The following is a 21,547-nucleotide window of genomic DNA, read 5'->3' on the forward strand; positions in this document are numbered from 1 at the left end:
GAAATACAATTTTTCATTTCCTTTAAAATAATATTCCAAGGATAAAATAGTAAAAGGCTCTCTCATAACTACAAAGAGAATTTTAAAGTTATAATAAGTAGTAGCCAATGGGTCAAGACTATCTACCATAAAGTTTCCATTATTTATGTAATTTGTGTTTAAGACAAAGAGTCCAAAGTTTCATAGATGAATATACTCTTAATTTTTCTTTTGATAATCATTCGCCGTGTGATCTGGAAATCTTTGATCTGGAAGCCTTACCCACCCAGTTTCCAGGCCTCCAGTGATTTTACTCCTCAAAAACTTAATTCTTTTCTACTCTCCCGGACTCATAACGTTACTTTTACAGCAGGGCTACAAATGAATCACCATAAAGTTAGATAACTAGCCAAAGAGAACAAAATTAATTTTACTACACCGTTTCCCTATTTTTAATATCCTAAAGTAACAAATCAGGGACCCATTTTTTACAGGTACTTCACAAAATTGCCTTAAAAGGCCTCGCGTAAATATTCCCTTCCGAACGTCCTATTGATACCTCAAACCCAACGACCATTTGTTTTGAATGACAGTCACTCCAAGATTGGTTATCAACCTCCACTTCTAACACAAACTTAAGCTTAATCAGGTCCATCTGTTTTCAATAACCAGGACGGTGACCCTCACGAGTAACGGATATGGGCATGTTTATCTTCCAGGCCTCTCCATCTCCTGAAAGGTCATCTTAGCGGTTTCGCTGTCCACGGAGATCGCTAGCACGGATTGTTGGGGGCCGTGGGTCCCTCTTTGCCCGCTTTCCAGCACAGGCCTTCCCAGTCCTTCGATAACAGGAAGCAGGCAGCAGCTGATACGACCTTTCTGCCTGGGCCTCGCCTTCCCTCCTCTTCCACAGTCCCACACCCGCCGTAGGCCGGGCCTTGGAGGAAAGCCTAGTTTGACTCCTGCTGCCTGCTAGTTAAGGGTGGGAGGACATTTAACCGACGCCCTTCTCCAGGACAGGCATTAATCATTCCCTTCGCTCCGCCCAGTTCCGAGACAGGCTCACCCACAAGGGCGTGGGGGGTGATTGGCCCGCCGCGCAGAAGCGCCTCTGCACACGCGCGCAATTCCGCCCCGCCCAGCCGGCCTGAAGAGCCGCGGGCCAATCAGAGCCTCGCTTGTAAGCCCCTCGCTTATCCGTGCGTTTGTCTTGCATCCGGCGGCATTCGGATGCAATGACTCCCTATCCTATGTTCCTTTCGCCGCATTCCCGCAAGAGGACACCTATAGGAACGGCGCGAATTCGTACCCCCTTCTGAATGAGGGGAAGCTGGGCGTGTGGGGAGGAGTAAAGAAGGCATTTTTCATTTTCAAGAAACAATCTTCACCCTCCCTACCTCCCCTGCACGCTTCTCAGGATAAAAGTGCCCCCAGTCTGCGCTCAGGTTAATACTTGTGTTAAAGGAAAGGGGTGGTAGTTTTTCTGTTACACGGCAAGTTTCTTGTGCGGTAATACGGTGTCCGTACGTTACCCAGCATTCCCGAGGGCCTGCGTGGCATATTTCCGGTCGCTGAACCCCTTCACTTTACCTCAGACTGGCGCGGTATGCACCGATGCCCGTTTCCCTTCGCAAATAAATAGTTTCCTTCTATTTTCTGATTCTAAGAAGAATACTGCTTTTTAAAAAATGCCTGCTCCCTGCAAAACTGTACAATAGTAAGTACATAAACGTATGCAAAAAAGTTAAACTCACCCACAATCTCGCTATCCAGAAGTGTTAACGTAGTGCTATGTAAACTCGGAGACTTTTCATGTATACTGGAAGTTTTTTTATTAATAGAAAAGTGTGAGCGTGTTCTGTTCTCCCAAAATTTCTGGTATCTTTTCAAGTAAAATGATTTTTAATGGCTAAATGAATGCAATGGCATTTAATGGCTGTATAGGTAAAATTTGTTCAAACAATCCCAAAATTGTTGGACTTTTAGGGTATTTACAGTTTTTCACTTGTACAATACTAGATAACGTCTTATACATAAATGTATACGTATTCCTGATTATTTCTTTGCAGTAAATTCACAGAAATATAATTATTGGATCAAGGGAAATCCACATTCGTAAGAGTCTAGATAATGTTACCAGACTCTCCCCTCAAAATGTACTTAGTAGTCCCCCACTTATTCATGATTTTGCTTTTCGGTTTCAGTTATCTATTCAACTGTAGTCCCAACATATTAAATGGAAAATTTCAGAAATTCATGAGTTTTAAATTGTGTCCTGTTCTGAGTAATGTGATGAAATCTCACAATGTCTGTCTCTGTCTTGCTCATGATATGACTCACCCTTTTTTCTAGCATATCCATGCTGTACATATAGTGCAATAAGACATTTTGAGGGCAACACCACCTTCACATAATTTGTATTATAATAGTTATAACACCACATTCACATAATATGTATTATAATAGTTATAATTGTTCTATTTTATTATTAATTACTGTTAATCTCTTACTGTATCTTATTTATCAATTGAACTTTATCCTAGGTATGTATAGGAAAAAACATAGTATATATAGAGTTCATTACTATCCATGGTTGTAGGCATATACAGGGTCTTGGAACATATCCCCAGTGGATAAGGGACGATTACTACTTTTCCACCAACAGATTAAGTGAATGACAGCAGTATCTTCTTCCATTTGCTAGTTTGAGTATTATCAATCTTCGTGATCTTCGTCACCATTAAAAAATCTTGTATCATCTTTATCATCTTGTTTTAATTTGCATTTTGTTGACTAAGTATAAAACTGAACATCTTTCATTTATTGGCTCTATTTTTGTGAATTACTAAGTCATGATATCTGCCTATTTTAAAATTGAAATATTTACATTTTAAAAATGACAAATTGACCACCTAGGAAAATCATGCGCTGTAGGCGTAAAAAATTAAAAAATAAGGGATTGTAAGCTGACAAGGTCCTTGCAATCTGTGAGGTCAACCAAGGGTTGCCTTGCCTAAATAATAATAAAAAGTAAAAATGACAAGTGCTTTTTGTATATTATAAATATTAACCTTTAACCTTTATCTGAAATATAATTAGAAATATTTTTTCCATTTCATATAATGTGAGATGGACTAAAATAGCAAAGAATACAATTCATCTCTTAAGTTATTTGTATATTGTCAGTTTCAATTAAAATGCAAAAAAATGATACTTTATAGATCTAAAAAATTATCCTAAAATTCACTTGAGAAAAAGTAAATAGTCATAACTTTCAAAGAAAGTTTTTTTAAAAGGGGAGAGGGGAGCAGAGTGGAGGAGGATGGGCTATCCTGGCATGATGTAGAAAGACAATAAAAAGTACAAGAAAAAGTATATGATAAGGTTATATAAAATGTATGCCATAAAATTATATATGTACAACTTTGTGCTATGTAAAAACTCTACATAGAATTAATCAGAATCAGAACCCATAAATGAGTGCAAACGAATAGAAATATGAGGATGGGGTTGTTACTGTGAAGTTTTTCATTTTTATGTAGGCTGTCTATAGTCTTTTATGTTTCCAGCTTCGATAGAATGCTTACCTGTGTATATTTTCTTCTAGCTTTTTTAGGCATCTTTTAAAAATATATTTTAATATTTAATCTAAAAGTTATTTATGAGGAGGAAGGGAAGACTCTAGCTTGATTTTTTTTTTTTTTTTCCCCTGAATGTCTGGCTGGTTGGCAACACCATTTATTGAATACTCAATCTTCCCTACAAATTTAAAATGGTAGTTTTATACAGTACTAAATTTCCATATGTACTTTTCCATTGGTTTATTTGTTACTGGACAGTAATATTGTTTTAATATACTTTTTAATTATTTTTAAGTTTCTGGCAGGAAAATAGACTGCTTTTTCAGAGTATTTCTTTAAGAATTGTCTTTTAAAAATATATTTGATTTACATATGAGAAAATTTTGTAATATATGTAAGTTAAAAAAAATATGAAACAAACCACCAATGTAGGATCTAGACCATTACCAAAAACTTGGATTAATCTATATGCTCTTTCCATTCTACTCTGCCATTTCTGCATAGGTATATGATTTTTACCATAGTAACTTTAAACTCATTTCCTCAAAAGAGTTGTGATTTTGATTGGAATTGCATTAATTTTGTAGTTTTCGTTTAAAGTTTCCCATTAGCATTTTCTTCATGTATGTCCTGTACATTTCTTGTTCAGTTCATTCCTAAATATATTTTAGGTGTTTTTGGCTCTTTACAGTGATAATATGTTTATGTTGTCCCTTTTACATCTTAATCTACAAAAGATCTACTTTCATCAGTTGAGACTGCTAAATGTCACTGGTTTGTAAATATGACATTAGTCTTTCAAATGCATTTCAAAATAATATGTTTTCCACTAGATATATTTTTTAGTTCTAAACTTCAGTTCTGGTGGTGATTCATGTGAGGATGACGATGATTCATCTGATGGAAATGAGCCACAAGGATCCCAAAGAAGTATAGAATTTCCTATAACCTGATTTTTTAAAAAAGTCTCATATATGAATATAAACATGGAGTTTCCAACAACATTTAGCTAATATTAAAACAGATAAAATGAGGAAAGCTATTTTCAATAAGACCAATTATTTCAGATACAAATTTTCAATGTCGTAGACAAAAAAATAGAGATTAAGAGAAACTGATATCTCACTCTATATAAGCACATAATCCTTTATCCAAACCCTTTGGGCCAGATATGTTTTAGAATTCAGAATCGTTGGTATTTTAGACAGGAATATAATGCATATGCCATATTTTCTGTAACATCTTGATGGCTTCTGGAGCAGCATCTTGTAATCAAACATTAATATTTGTGCAACAAAAATGCATTAGTATTAACCCTAACTGGGATAAATAACTGGAATATATAACCTATATAATAACCGCACATCTGTTCAGGTCAGATTTTGTTGCCTAATGAATTAGCCTCAAACTTATGAAAAACTTTTTTCTAGAGCTTTTTTTGGATTTTGAAATTTTAGATAATGGTTTATAGACCTGTGAAAGCAAATATGTTCACATTTCAACATCTGGCCAGCTGTGGGGTCAATTAAAGTTCTTTGAAGGCCTGGCTATGTTAAATAGTCTTGTGGTTTAGGGTGTTTAGTCTGAAGGGAAAAGATTACACTTTTAGAAGAACAAAATACAGACTTTGAAGTAATTATTGAATGGGTAAAGTATCTTAACTTGCATTCTTGACCTTTGTCGTCAGTCATTATTTCAGTGTGGTGTTTTGGTTGAAAAGAATTGCAATAAACACTTCCTAGAAAACCTTAACATCAAAAAATTGTCATTTTTCTTAAACCTATCAATAAAGAGATCCTTGATGTTTCCATTTTTTATTTCTAGCACATAGAAGCACTTAGAAATATCCTGACTATAAAGATATTGTTTCATTTGAGTCTTTTAAAGTATCAGAATCAAGGAGCCTATTCAATTATCATGTGCACTTAATGCTACTCTGTCAGACTGTGCTAGGTGCTGAGGTTAATAGTCTGATGGGAGACAAGCACACATAAATAGGACACTACAGTATCATGTGATAAGTTATGTGGTAGGGTAAGTACAGTGTACCATGGAACACCATGTTCTGGAGTGAGGGAAGGACTGAAGGTTAAGTAAGTAAGTAGGCAGGCGAAGTGGAAGGGAAATAAAAAATGTTCTAAGCAATTTTCAAAGTGTGATTCATAAACCAGCATCAATGTCACCTGGGAACTCATCAGAATTCAGATTCTCAGGCCCTCTTCCAGATCTACTGAATCAAAATCTCTGGGTGAGAGCCTAGCAATCTGTTTTAATAAGCTTAACCATCCAGGTGATTCCAGTGCATACTAGGTTCGAGAACCACTGTTGAACAGCAAATGTGAAAAAAGCAGAGCACATAGGCAATCTTGCCATAAATAGCAAGATATTTAGTGTATCCGAATGGTACTATTCACTACTTATTTTGTCTGAGTGGGATAGAGGTGGGGATGAAAAGATCACGTAAGTGAAAGATGAGGTTGGAAAGGTAAGCATGCTTCATTTAAGGTCTTATAGGTCATGTTTGGACTTCATTTATTCAACACATATCTCTACCTTATAAGTACAATGTACAACATAGATTTCCTGCTCTCATGTAAGTTTGCCTAATAAATATAAATTAGGTGGTAAAAAAATACTATGACACAAGAACTTGAATGAATCCCCAGGGAATTAGTGCTGAGTGAAGAAAGTCAACCTCAAAGGTTAACACTATGATTCCATTTATATAACATTCTTAAAATAAACTATAGAAATAGAGAACAGATTAGTGGTTTCCAGGGATTAAGGAGGGAGTGGAGGTTGGAGGGACGTAGGCATGGCTATAAGGAGCAACATTAATCCCTGCTATGATGGAACTATGGAAATGTTCTGTATCTTGACTATATTGATGTCAATAGCCTATAATATACATTGTATAAAATGTGACCATTAGGAGAAACAGGAAAGAGTACACAGGAGCTCTCTGTGTTATTTCTTACAACTACATATGAATCTACAATTATTTCAAAATAAGTTTTTTAATGCTGTGAAAGTATTGAGAGAGAAGAGGGGATTTATATGAGATAGGCTGAGCTAATGAAGTTAGGGCATTACATATGAATATCTGGAGATTATCAGAGGTACAAAGGCACTGAGAGTGTGCATGGTGTTTTGAGGAATAGCAAGGACACTATTGTGGATAGAGTGGATGAGCAAGAGGGAGAGCATTAGGAAATGAGATCAGAGAGTTAGTGAAGATGGTGGTGGTAGAAACATCATATAGGGGCTTGTAGGTCACAAATAAAGACTTTTCCTTTCATTCTAAGTAAAATGAGATGCCATAGCATTTTAAGCAGAAAAGTAACAATTTAACTTATATAGGGTTAAAAATTGACCAAGTTGCAGGGGGCAGGGGGACACATAGGGTGATGGTGGTTTGGACTGAGGTGGCAGAAGAGGAAGTGATGAGAAGTAATGTGACTATGAATAAGTCTTCTAGGTTCAGCTAATTGGATGTTCTAATGGATTGAATGTGGGTCATGAGGAGAGGGGTCAAGAATGATTCCAAAGTTTGGGCCTGAGCAAGTGGAAGAATGGTGTTACTACTTTTATGAAATAGAAAAGATGAAGGAAGAGCAACATAGGGCAGAAGATTAGCAGTTTAGTTTTGGGCTTCTTGAGATGCCAGTAGATATCCAAAAGAGATGTCAAATAGCCTGTTGGATATGTATCCATGTCTGGAGTTTGGGTAGGAGCTGGGCTAGATATACGAATTTGGGAGGCAATAGCATATAGATGATATTTATCCGAGAACTCTGAGTGTATGTAGATAGAGAATGAGACCCGAATACTCCAGTTTCTAGAGGTCGGAAAGATAAAGCCAGACTCAACAAAGAATGCAAAGATGGAAAGGCCATTGAGGTAGGAGGAGAACCAAGGAGAGAGGTATCTTGGAGACCAAGTACATAGGGTGATTCAGGAAGTGGAGACTAACCAAGTAAGTCAATTGATACTGATAGGTGGGAATGAGCTAAGAACTGAGATTTGTGCTTTAGATTTGACTGCATGGAGGTCATTGGTGATTTTTGTAAATACAGTTTTAATGCCACAGTGGGAGGAAGACCTGAGCGGCATGGGCTCAAGAGAGAAAAGAAAGTTCATGGAAGCTAAGTATAGATGATTCTTTGAAAGAACTTTAATCAGGGGCGAGGCGATGCAAAGAGAAGAAGCAGTAGATTTATCCTAAGAACAATGAGTCAGTGAAGAACTCTTGGTGTCTATCCTTTCAAGGACAGTGTAAAATACTTGATATGACTTCTTTGTTAATGTGTCTTTATTAGCTATTATATGTCAGAAAAAGTGATTATATTAACTAACATCTTAATTTTCTGTGCTATGAAACAATATCATTGAAAGTAAATAACTCACTATTTAAAGAATATCGGATATCAGATTTTGATTGCTTTTTTTTTTTACTATTTTTACACAAAGGAAATTTTTTAATAATAATGTTCACTCCTATAACAATTATCACAATAATTCCAAATTATATTCCTGTTTTATTGTAGAAAGGGTAAGATGAAGCTAATTGTCACTCTGCAGTGTTCGAGTAATTCCACCTGCTTTTATCCATGTTAATGGGCCCATGTCATTCTGAGATAATCGTTTTACCTGTCCTGTAAGAGCCTTAATTTGTTCCCTTTGTTGCCTTTGATAATAGAAGAAATACAGATAAGGTCAGCAGGGATGAAGAAAACAAGGTATACTCAACCTGTGCAGTTAGTTCTTCCTACTTCAATGGCTGATTCATAAACTGAGGTAGGGAATACAATTTTAGCATATTCACTGAATGTTAAGTGGGTAACTCTGCACAGATTTCCTAAAAGCAACTAAAGTGAGAGAATCAATTACTTTATTTCCAAGATCCAAACCCTAAAGACTTATCTTCCTTCTTGATTTGTGAAAATGGTTTAAATCTATGCAGACCATTGTTTACTTTTTTAGTGTTGGTGAAATTTAACAAAGAGTCTTCAAAAGCCTTGAGTTTTATTTCCATTTTAAAATCTACTAAGAACTACACTAACGTGTTTGGGGTTTAATTAAAGACATCTTCATGATCTTTCTCTTGTCAACTTCAGTCATTGAAATCATAGAAATATTGTGTCTTGCCTGGGGAATATACTTTACTCTAGTTATACCCATATGTCTAGGGTTATTCCTGTTTTTTAAAAATAGTATAAATGACAAACTCCTTACCACTGTTTCTGAATCCCAGAGTTATCTGGCTGTTCCCTGCCTATTTTTCCAAACTCATCTTACTCTTTTCCCCTCCTTGATCACTTTGCTCCAGCCACACTGGTCTCCATCAGGTCCTCAAACACTCCAAGTTCTTTCCCACTTCAGAGCCTTTGTTCATGCTGTTTCCTCTGCCTAGAATGCCCTTCTCTTTAAATGGTTAGCATCCTTTAGATTTCGGTTTGTGTATTATCTCTTCATTCATTTATCAGTGCTTACTGTATTTCAGGCATGTTCTAGATGCTCAAGACAGAACAGTGAACCAGATAAAGATCCCTGTCCTCAGAGACCTTCCCTAATCACCCTAAGAAAGAGCTTTTCCCTCCCCTGTCATTGTCCACCTTCCAAACTTGTATGTGTCCCTTTTTAGTACTCATCACAATTTGTAATTATTTTACTTTGCTTGTCTGTCCCCTCCCCCAACTGAAATGTAAGCTCTATGATGGCTGAGGCCTTATCTTATCTGTTTGCTTTTGTATACCAGCATCTAGCACTTGCCTGGGATATAATATGTCTCAATAGATATTGAATGCATCAATGAATGAATGATCAGCATCTGAACAAATTTTAGCATGTCAGCTGTTAAGAGCTAAAGTGAAAGAAGAAGTAAATTATGTTTAGTGCAGATTCTATATAGAAAATGTCTAGTTAATCCATAGCAAATTACCTAGCTCATAATAAATACCCACCGAAATAGTTTTTGAATGTATAAATGAATGAATAAATTTGAATTTATTGCCATATGTTCTGTATGGGATGTTTATAATCATATATCAACCAGTAATTTTTTTTTTTTAATCTCACCTGTTTCTCTCTCAATTAAAGTTAAAAGTCCTGGCTAAGGAGACAGCAAATGAAATCATTTCCTTTAATAAACCCATAATTTATTCTTTTATTTTTTTAAAGAACTTCTGTCACATATACTCATAGCAGATCTTATAAACTCTGCAAAATTACATTGTTATAGCATACTTAGATTAATGAATTCTCCTTTATTTAAATAATATTGAAAATATTTGCATATCTATAAACTTTAGCATTGGAAAGAAATCCATGTTGATTGAACACATACTATCTTCCAGACACTTCTCTAAATTATTATCTCTCTTAATCTTCACAACAGTTGAAATAAGTATTATCCTCATTTTACTGCTGTAGGAACTGAGGTTCTGAGAAGTTAAGTAAATTGCCCCAAGACAAATAGGTAGTGGAGTGAAGATTCAAATATGTCCTTGGATTCCATGAACAAGGCTCTTTTTGTCTCCTTGTGCTTACCAAGTCTCAGATATTAGAAATATAAAGATGGATAAGGCAAAATTCCTGCCCTCTAGAAGCTTAGAAGCCAGCGAGTTGGTTAGAAATGTAAGCAGATAGTTGAAATAGGTTCTGAACTTTGTGTACTGCAGAGCTATTCAGTCTCCTTGGAGAAGCTTAAGCTGCCGATTTAGGTGGACACTTCATTCCAAGTCTTTTTCTCCATTTACTATTACATTTATTTTATTTTTCGAGTACTTTTATGGTACTGTGTTTTAGCTTTTTTTTTTTTTATAAACTCACATAATTCTCATTTAACAACACAATGAGGTAATTACTATTACATCTCCATTTTACAGATAAGTTTGAAAAAACTTGCCCAAAGTCACACAGCTAGTACTTAGTAATACTGGGATTCATATCCAACCAGTCTGGCTGGAGAGTCTATATTTCTGCCACTAGATTGTGTTGCCTCTAAACCTTTCCATACTGTAGACTGCCCACAATTACTGAACCAATAAAACCTGATAGTGTTTTTCATATATTAAACCTGTAAACCAAAAGCATAAATAAATATAGGCTATGTGAACCCAGTGATTTTTTTCTAAGCATGGACATTTTCAACAGGACAAAATATCAAGGACGTTTGGTGTAGACCAGCTATCTTCATGAATGTTTTGGACAGGAGCAGATGTCCTGCAAGGTGCCTAATAGCAATAAGTGACAGAGAAAGGATTTTAATCCAGATCATCCTGACGGCAATGGCCTCATTCTGGCCAATGTGTATGTTGGAGGCAAGGTAGATTAGAGAAGAAGAAAAACTGAGAAAAATATACTTGTATCTGTCACAGTACCAAGCCCATGTCTCACACATAAGTACTCAAAAATTAATTATGAAATAAATGTATAATAAATATAACTTCCAATTGGACTAGAATGTTTACCTTGGCTAACAAAGCGTTATTCTCTTCTCAGTGGGAAATTATACCTCTTTTTAACACAAACAAAAAATAGCTTCTTTTCCACACTCCTCAAATCTAAAAGTAATTCATAAGAACATATGACGGGCTGAGAATATGCATCTATATCACCTCTCACCTAAAATCTAGAGAAGGGTATGTGTGTGTGTGTGTGTGTTTAAAGGTTCAGAAATTTTACTCCTTTCAGATCTTTATTGCAATGATTTGGGGATGTCCTCTAGCAAAATTAGTAGTAAATCCAAGAGAAAGGAAGATGTAGGATTTAGGAACTAATGTGAGAGAGAAACTGGGTAGGCCTGAGGTACAGTGTATTCTGAGTTATTATTAATTACCTGTATCCAGGACCTTCAAGGCCACACCAAATAGTACCCATTCCAATCCTAGATAGTATTTAGGATTTTCATCACCAACAAGCTTCTCTTTATTAAAGATAATCTGAAATTTTCTTGGATATAAAGGACTCTTCCAACTCAGAATTAAACTCTGGCATATGGCTTTACCCTCTGCTTTTTATAGGATTAGAGTTAAGGAGGTCATGGTTGCTATAAAAGTAATTATATTTTATTCATCACTGCATTTTGCCACTTGCAAGTTTGAATTAAAAGGTGGTTCTTTCTCATAGAGGCATATAAAGATGAGAACTGGTATAGCAAAGTATTCTGTGATGTCAGACCAATCTGACTTTGAGTTATGACTCTGATTTGATCTTGAGCAAGACTTTTAACCTCTCTGATTCTCTCGGTTTATTGATATATTAGGATAACAAGACCTATCTCTTAGGTTTGAGTAAAGATTTCAGAAGTTAACATATGTAAAGTAGTTTCAATCCTAGTCGTACATTAGAATCATCCAAGGGGCTTTTAAAAACAATACTCAAGTCCTACCCCTAGAAATTTGGTTTCAGTTGGTTTCAGGTTGGTATATTTTAAAAGCTTCCCAGGATTCTAATGTATTAACATGGTTAAGAAAAATTGAGAAGTATGTATGTGGCTGGTACAAATGAAGTACCCAGTAAATGATAACCTTAAAAAAACTGAGGAAAAAAGGTAATAGCAAGCTTCTAGACAGAGGTAGATTTAACTTGAAGCAAATAAAGCTTAAGTTACAGGATCCCTCATCTGGACAGGCTCCTTCTCAGGCTTTGTGATGTGCCCTTGACATTAAGGGAGAGCATCAGTAGCCCCAGCCCAGTGCTGGAGTGTTGCCCCACCTGGAGTCACTTGCCTATGCTATCTAATTCTCTTTCACTTCCCTATTTTTCTTTCTTCCAACTGCAAAAGGAACTTTATATAATAGAAGAGATCAACTAGATTTCAGGAAGGATAAAAATTATTTCCATGGGAAGATCTCAGTCTACACGACTAATAGGTAATTCTTGTCATTCTAGTTTACTAGTGTTGAAACCAACACCCAGAGGTTATATGAGCTGCCTCAAGTCACAGATCAGCAAATAGTCACAGCAGCAGAGCAGTAATAGAATCCATGAGTCTTGTCTTTCACTCTTGTGCCTCAGAAGACTTATATCTCCTGAGCGATTAAGTAAGTCTGTGCTGTGTGATGATGCATAAACTCCAGAGGATGGTGCCATTGACCTTTCAAAACTTTCCCCATTCCTTGTGTAATTGATATGTCCTCAGGCCTTACTAACTGGTGACCTCAGAATAAGGCCATGCAGCTTAACATCCAAACCACAGCTTTGAGCCCATGGAGCTAGAAGGCCATTCCTTTGCTGGATCAACACGCTCCTCCCCACCTCCCCCAAATCCAAGCAGTGCTTAGGAGTTCATTGTGATCTCCGTCAGTCCCTGACTTGCACAAGCCTCCTCCAAAGCCCTGGGAGAAGCCCTAGCAGTGTATTCAAATGGGTGTTTGTTTTTGTAAAATTTGTAAAAATTTTTATCACAATCATTGAAGATCCCTATTTCTTTCTACTACTGTTTCCACTCCTTTACACTATCCCTGTCTAGGGAGGTATTGGAGTGGCTGTGGCCCTTTTATAAGATCTGGTTAAGAGGAAGGTGAATACTGTACATGTTGACCCTCAAAAAAATTTTAAAAGAGCAAGTTAAGTTGGAAATATGCTATTTTTAGATGCTTTAATGTCAGGTGTTTTTGACATATATTATTGACAATAAAGGGCACATATTTAAAGTATACAATCTGATAAGTTTTGACTTATCTATAGCCTGAGAAACCATCACCAAATCAAGATAATGAGTAGACCCATCACCCCCAATTACACCTCGTACCTCTTTGTAAATCCTCCCTCCTGCCCTCACCCACTAGCCCCAGGCAACCACTGGTCTGCTTTCTGTCTATAGATTAGTTTGCATTTTAAACAATTTTCTATAGATAGAATCATACAGTACATATTCCTTTTCGTCTGGCTTTTTTCACAGAACATAGTTATTCTGGAATTCAAGTTGTGTGTATCAATAGTTCATTCCTTTTTATTGCTAAATAGTATTTCATTTTATGGATGTGCTGTAATTTCCTTATCTATTCAACTGTTGAGAGACATTTGGATTTTTTTCCAGTTTGGGGCTATTACAAACAAAGCTGCTATGAACATTTGTGCATAAGTCTTTGTATGGACATATGCTTTTGTTTATCTTGTGTAGATACTTGGAAGTAGAATGGCTGGGTCAGATGTATCATCTTATATTCTCACTAGCAATGTATGAAAGTTCCAGTCGATCCATATCCTCGCTAATACTTAGTATGGTCTTTTATTTTAGTCATGGTAATAAAGGTAGTAGGATCTCACTGTGATTTTAATTTACATTTTGCTAATGGCTAATGATGTAGATAGAGTATCTTTTCATGTGCTATTTGTCGTCTCTCTTCTCTATGAAGTGTCTTTTCAAATCTTTTGCCCATTTAAAAGTTTTTTTATGTCGTTTTCTTCTTATTGAGTTTTGAGAGTTCTTTATATATTCTGGATATTCCCAGATGCTTTTAACCTTAGAGTCATGCTGATAACTGGCTCACCAATTCACTCCTTCATTCAATAATTGATATTTGTAGAAGCAGATTTACCATGAACTAGTGAAGTTTAAGTTTCAGTTTCTTCATTTGTGTAAGCCCCTTCCAAAGCCTTGGTAGCAGGGGGTCCCTAATGATGTGTTCACATGGCCATATGTCTGTAAAATTAGCAATCAGCTAAAACTGCTGTCTCTTCAGTCCAATTCCTCCTCCATCATACTTACCCTTACATTATAGGGAATGAGTAGCTGTGTACATTTTGGGGATTATGCTGAACTGGGGATTTGGGGATACATTTAATTTGGGTTTTGTGTGATATTTTATGTAAGACAATCACTTTAGTGTAGTTAAGCAATTGCTATCTATGTTGGTGTAGGAATGGCTTTTAGTAATACTCTCTACCACTGATTGTGTCAACTTACTTTGTGTTGTAAGACAGTTAAACTAAAAGAGTTAAAAAGTAGTGTTGGGGGAAGCAAAGGGAATTAAAGCAAATGTTAGATTTTTGACATTTTGAATTAAACTTGTATAAGAATTGATAAATCTTAAAATTTAGCTCCTTGCTATTGGAGTTAACTAAACCATTAATGAAATTAGGTATAGTATGATCTCTAATACATTTTAGAGAGATTTTTATTAAGTGGTTTATATAAATGAGCATTATTTTTCTGGGTAATGTGCTTATATGAAGCAGCTCATTCCCTTATGGTGTCTGATGAAGCATAAATTTGATGAGAAAGAGCCTTGGCGTATGATTACATGTGATGTGTGATAAGTTTATAACATTGGCCCTCTCAGCATGAATTGTCAGATGAGGAGTGAGAGACCTGCCTGGAATATACTTAATGAAACATTTGTCGAATGAATGAGCAAATGAATGAGTGAATGAATCATTAGATTTTATAGGGTTTATATATCATTGAGTTTACATATCATTCTCCAGATCAAGACCCGTGGTTCAGAGAGGCTGAGTGATTAACCACCTAACACTCACTGGCAGGGTGAGACAAGGACTCAGGCTGCCTGACTTTCAATCTTGTGCTCTTTAGTAAAATTTCAGATTGTGGTTATTTTCTAAACTTTAAATAAATCTCCACCATTTCCAACAACTAAAAGTACTTTTTTATATCATACGGACTGTTGTCCTTTTATATTAAAGAATTCCTCCTTAGAAAATCCAGAAAATAAGTCAGTGATTGTTTTAGATATGCCTTTGTGTTATCTGACCTGATTCTGATAAACAAGATACCAAAGGAGTACTGAGGACTCTTTAGAACAAGGGCTTTTAAACTGAAGGTCTTTACCCGTTAGTGGTTAGCGAAATCAATTTAGTGACTGAATTTTTTTTAATAGAATGAAAAAGAAAAGATCAGATTTTGTTGCCACCTGGTAAAGGACTAAATATTGTTTAGGGAAAGCTTTGTATGTACCTTGTCACAATATAAAATGTATTTTCTACTGTGGATCATGGCCAAAATATTTTTTTAAACTAGAATTGGTGACCAAGTGCCTAGAACAGAATAAGAATATAACATTCGGCTATTAATATGTATTTAGGAAGAATAAGCCAGGGGGCATAAATATAATTGTTTAGGGCTGAGGGAAAAGAAGGGAAGAGGACTACCATAGTTGGTCCACCCCTTAAATGATGAACAGAGGAGGAAAAGCTCAAAGCCCATGTGGTAAGGCTGGAGGTTACAGAATAGGTGGAAAACCCAGGACCCTGGGAAGTCTCTCAATGGATGGAGATTTAGGTTGACCTTGAGCCTGTGATGGAATCCAATTGGAGCTGATATGAACAAGCTTGCGAGGGGCCAGGATGGGGCAAAGATATCACTGGGCTTGGGGGAAGATCAAGGATTTTGACTTTAAAGTTCATTGAGCTCCAGTTCTAAGTGTAGTCGGTTTTATTCAGTACTAGATTTTGAGTCCATTGAGAGTGAGGAGAAAAACACTGGGGAAACTGGAACTGGTTCCTACTGGGTTGTATGGGATCCTACAGACAATGGGGTAGGGAGAGGCAAGGATGATTCAATGGGTTTAGGAAGTCATCACTATTACCTGTTTTTCTTCAGACTGCTTAGTCCATAAAGGTTATGTATTTACAATACTGCAGTGCTATGCTGGATAATATCCAAGTAGGATAATGAGTATAAAAGTGCTATATCCACCTTTTTAATTAACATTTCCCTAATGAATCTTTTTCCATTCCTTTATTTTTAACATTTCTTTAATATGCTGCTTTAAGAGTGTCTTTTGTAAATAGGATATAATTATTTTAATTAAATTAAAAATATATCAAAACATTAAATAGTGTTTTGATTAGGAAGGTGAATAACCGTTAAGATTCAAGCATCTTAAAGAAGCAATTATAAGAAAATATTTTAAAATGTTAGTTATATAACAGGATGGGTTAAAACAAATAATTCACCAGGTAGCTTGGAATACAACTCAGGAAATCTGAATCTATAAAATTATAATTACTTTAGAGTAAGTGTCCACAAAAAAAAAAAATAAAATAAAATGAGCGTTGGGAGCAAATAGTACTATCAGATCATATTAAACCAATTCCAGATTATTAGGGAGTTTATATCTACAAACTATAACTGAGAGAAAAATGATAAGATGTGATATATTTATTTTAAAAGTAATTTGAGTCCTTGCAAAAGCATCAGAATTTAACTTGAAATTTTTATATAGGAAAAGTTCTCTAAGAAATCTACATCTTAACGAGATATTATCCTCTAGCTAGGGAAAAAATATCTCGATCTTAAAATTCCTTAAAAGAACCTTGAACTATGGTTATTAGATTTATATAAAAATGCAATGTTATGGCTCCACTCTCAACAATGGATGAGTGTAGTTTTGTTGTTATTGTTTTTATTTATTTTATCCAGTAACAGGATAGATTTTGGTTGAAATATTTGTGCACTCTTACCTGATCCACTTAGTCATGTTTTGAAGAAGGCTGAATGAGCATCAGAACCCAACTGGCCCACACTGACATCAAACCTGTAGGATTATGAGCATCACATAACTCCCTGAAATACTTTATTATGCACACTGTCATTATTTAGGCAGCTCAATTTTCTTGTCTGATTATCTATGCAGAGGATAAATTTCTTTTCTGTTTCTGCGTTAACAGAAAAAGTGTTAAGAATAAATGGTCACCACCCTGAACACGCCCAATCTCGTCCGATCTTGGAAGCTAAGCAGGGTCAGGCCTGGTTAGTACTTGGATGGGAGACCATCTAGAAAGACCAGGTGTTGTAGGCGTAAAGAAAAAAAAAAAAAGAATAGATGGTCAGTGTGGTAAACACAGACCAATTCAATGGGGCCAACAGATACCAAACAAATATATTTTCAATCCCAAGCTAAGCCAAAACTTAAAACTCAAAAAAATATGTATATATGTTCCCAGGTAAAACAGAAATACTTTGTGAGCTATAGTGAGCTAACTTCAACAATAGCATTTAATAGTATGTCCCCTACATCAGTCATGAGTAATTATACCAATGATGTGGAAACACCAAGATATTATACGAATGAAGTAGTAATTAGACCAGAAAGGCTTTAAGAGATAACTCTCAGAAATCATGTCATCATACTTACTAGATAAATGATCATTGCTGAAGCTGAGTGATATTTGGAGCTTCTAGTCTCTCTACTTTTGTGTATCTTTGAAAAGTAATAAGCACATACCTCAATAAAAAATATTAATTTTAGAGAGGAGGTAGATGAGGTAAAAGGGGTCAAATATGTGGTGACAAAAAGAACTCTAACTGTGAGAGGTGAACACACAATGTAAATATACTGTTAAAATGTACAGCTGAAACTTACTGGATTTAATTAACCAATGTCACCATAAAATGATTAATTAATTAAAAACACGTATTAATTTTGAAATAAGTGATAAGCAAACAAAAGTGTGGGAAAACCTAACTCACTTTTTTATTTCTCTAGAAATAAAAAAAAAAAAAAGTCACAGTTATACAGTGAGTATAACTGGCATTTACCACAAATGGAATTTATATTCATTAAAAATTTTGCATTGATTTTTGTGCGTATATGTGTGGGCTTCAGTGTTCATAATAATTTGAGATAAGCTTGAGTAAAGTATTTTAGGAAGTGTATATCACAATCTAAATGTCAGATATTCTTATTCATTCTGAAAATTACCAGTGACCAATGTCACTGAAGCTGATAGAGGGCAGCATGGTCTTGTCATTTTAGCAATGGATCCTGAGAAATGTCCCGTGATCCCAGTTTTGCTTACCAAAGAAGCAGACCAATTATTATTTCACTGATACTCATTAGAGTTCAACACTGTATTGAAACAGTGTGATATAACAGTGACAGCATAATGGTGGATCTGTAGTCGCACATGCACTAGAATTCTTGCTTAGCCAGTTATTGCCATGTGATCTTGGGCAAATTAACTTAAACTTACTGGACCAGGCTCAGTTTCCTCTTCTGTAAATGGGAACGATAATAGCTAACTCAGAGGGTTATTATAAGGATACATCCTATTAAGTATCTAGAATAGTTGTCTAGCATGTAGCATGTGCAATGAATGGTAGTTGTTATTATTACTGTCTGCTCCATTGAGTATGATGTATTCTCTCTATAGTGGTAAGTAGAATATAGAAATAGAAATACTTTTCTATTGCACTAGGCATTCTAAGACAAACATGTATGTAGGACAACCCAGCTCTTGACTTGAGCAGTACTATTCAGATGCAGCCTCCTTGAGTCAATTTATCAGGGTCCTTTACTTTTGGGGGCTCTAACAGCTAGGTTTCTGCAGCCTCCCAAGGCTGGCATTTTGAGGAATCAGCCAAGTCAAAAGCAGGCCTGCCAAAACCTGTTCTACCCTGTAACCTTGCATCCACCATCTCCATAGCTAGACTGCTCTTCCAGGAGTCCTTATTCCAATTGATTTAACTCCATGTCTGCCCCTGGCACCATGGCAATTGTCCAGAGTTCCCAAAGTCAGATGCTACCACCCCCATCTTACTGCTCAGATCAGACCTCCCACTGCATGCCATTGCCTGGTTGGAGTTTAGCTGCTCTCCCTGGGCCTGGATGTTAAGATTTCTATGCATCTCCCCAGCTAAGAGAGGGTCTACCTTGTCTAACAATTGCTTTCCCACTGCTTCCTTCTCCCAGGCTCTATTTCCAACCCATCCCAGCATGCTATATGACATGTATAAGTATCTAGCATGTTGAGGATATTCACTAAATATTTGTGGAATAAATGGTTGTGTTAATGATGGGGAAGGGAGGATATTCAGCTGGTATGGGCATGGATGTGGGTAGTTCTCTAAGTGATTGTATATTTAATGCTCAACGCCAGGCCTTATGTTGATGTCTTTCTAGTCATTTTGATCATCTGAAGCTCATTCTCTAATATATTTCTCAGGAAAGGCAATGAGACAGCATTCCCTGATAGAAGTTTATTTGTTCTCTTTATGCTCGAGTCAGTTTTGCTCTACAACAGCTATTTCAAACTTTAACATCTCAAACTTCTCAAAGCTCTGATCACTCCCTTCCACCCTCTCATTGACAATAGCGAACCTCTACATTATTGAGGAAATAGACGCTTTATTCTCTCAATATAAAACATAAAAGCCTATTTCTCTCCTTCTTGTTGTTATGGTAGAGAATCTATTCTTCTCTTTAATCTCCCTTCTCCTGATTTAGATTCCATTCCTTCCCTCTTTCTAATTACACTGTTAATTATCCTTTTGTTCTTGTATATTTGAACTTTTAATCTATCCTATTAGACCTTTCTCATCAAGTTTTAAATATATTCAAGTCATTCTCAATTTTTAAAAAAGTCAATCCCACAGCCCCCTCCAATTATCATTATCTCTTTATGAACACACTTTTTGAATGTGTGATTTGTATGTGCTGTGTAGCTGCTTTGGTTGCCTTCTCAGTATCCATCCTCCCTTCTTCCTATAGAAACTGATTCTGGTAGGAGCAGCAATGGCTCAATCTGAAGAGCTGTTTTCCAGCTTCCCTTGCAGGTAGGAGTGGCCATATGACATAGTTCTGGCCAGTGACGTGTATGCTGAAGTCAGCTAGAGATTTACAGAAAATTTCTGCTTTCCTAGGATAGGCACCAGACATTTCCTCTGATCTTTTTTTCTTCTTCATATCTGAAACACTAACTTGAGAGTGAGCAGCGATCTTGCACTCATGATGCAAAAAACAGCCACAAGCTGAGGATGACAGCAGAAAGGAGGATTCTAGGACACTGATTACATCGTGGAGCCACTGCATCAGTCTGAACTGTCACCCTCTGTCATTCTTGTTATGTGAGAAAAATAACTCTATTTAGTTAAACTACTGTCATTAGGTTCCATTATATGTGACCAAATGCAATTTCTAATCTATACTCTTGTTCCCTACATGGTCTCGTGTTATACTCACTCTCAAACCATTCCATTCTCACTTCTGACCCATCATTTCACTGGGCTTACCAATGACCTGCATGTTGTGAAATCTGGGGGACATTTTTAGTTCTTGTATTACTAAACCTCTCAGCAGCATTTGACTCTGTTGTCTGTGGCCTCTTTTTTTCTTTTTTTCAAGTTTCGAACATTTATTAATCAGTGTAAACCCCAACAAAATACAACAACACAATTTTGTGCATTTGGAGGGGAAATATTTCCTGGTTAAGTGAATAATTGTGTGGATGGCTTCTGGAAGACCTTCATTCTAAGCAGCTTTATGATGAAACATTTTATTTAGAAGTCTGGACCTTCTTTCTTCAGTTTGCTGTAATCTGCATTCACTGAGTAGAACTTGTATTGCTCATTGGGATCCAGAACGGTTATTCTTTCTGTCCCAAGAGACATCTAGATTAAATAATGCCAGGCACAAGACATACAATGCTCACTGCTCCAGTCCAGCTCCGGTAAATACGAAGAGGGGAATCAAGCTTGGATGCTTCTTGGCCTGACTGAGGATCTGGCAGAGCATGGTTGTGGCAGAGGTCTCAGATCTGGCTGTGCCCTCTTTTTTGAAACACTCTTCCCCTGGCTTCTATGACCAGCACTCTCTTGGTTTGCTTATTCACTTTCAGCTACTCCTCCTCTATATCCTTTGTGGGTTTATCTTCCTCTTCTAACCATATTCACCATCTTTCAGCCTCTGAGACATACCGTGGCCTTAGCCACACACTTATCCCTCTATCAGGAATGCTCCCCCATCCTTCCTTTTGCCAGCTAACTCTTCTTTATCCTTCAGTTCTCCATCCATTCTTCACTTCCTCAGGGAAGCCTTCCTTGACCTCCTTGTGAGATCATATTTCCTTATGACTATTCCTTCGAACCTCCTTCATAGTTACAACTTTACCTTTTTCAGCATGACTCTGAGTAAGTTGCCTCTCCCCTCAGAATGGAGGCTCCATGAAGGTGGAATCCAGCCTATTTTTGCTCATCAATGAATTCCCAGAACCCAGAATATTCCCTAACACATGATATG

At 36.4% G+C, this 21,547-nt stretch overlaps 1 long non-coding RNA gene and 1 pseudogene across 1 annotated transcript; both read left to right on the forward strand.

Moving 5' to 3' along the window:
- Nucleotides 1-1,106: 1,106 nt before the first annotated feature.
- Nucleotides 1,107-9,575, forward strand: LOC120621606 (uncharacterized). Its single transcript, XR_005658204.1, has 2 exons — nucleotides 1,107-1,696; nucleotides 8,260-9,575. It is a non-coding gene; the product is annotated as an uncharacterized LOC120621606 (long non-coding RNA).
- A 7,637-nt stretch (nucleotides 9,576-17,212) lies between these two features.
- Nucleotides 17,213-17,329, forward strand: LOC120622559 (uncharacterized; annotated as a pseudogene).
- The last annotated feature ends 4,218 nt before the right edge of the window (nucleotides 17,330-21,547 follow it).

The sequence above is a fragment of the Pteropus medius genome, unplaced genomic scaffold (assembly GCF_902729225.1).
Source record: "Pteropus medius unplaced genomic scaffold, Ma_sr-lr_union100, whole genome shotgun sequence".
In the NCBI taxonomy this organism is placed as follows: Eukaryota; Metazoa; Chordata; class Mammalia; order Chiroptera; family Pteropodidae; genus Pteropus; species Pteropus medius.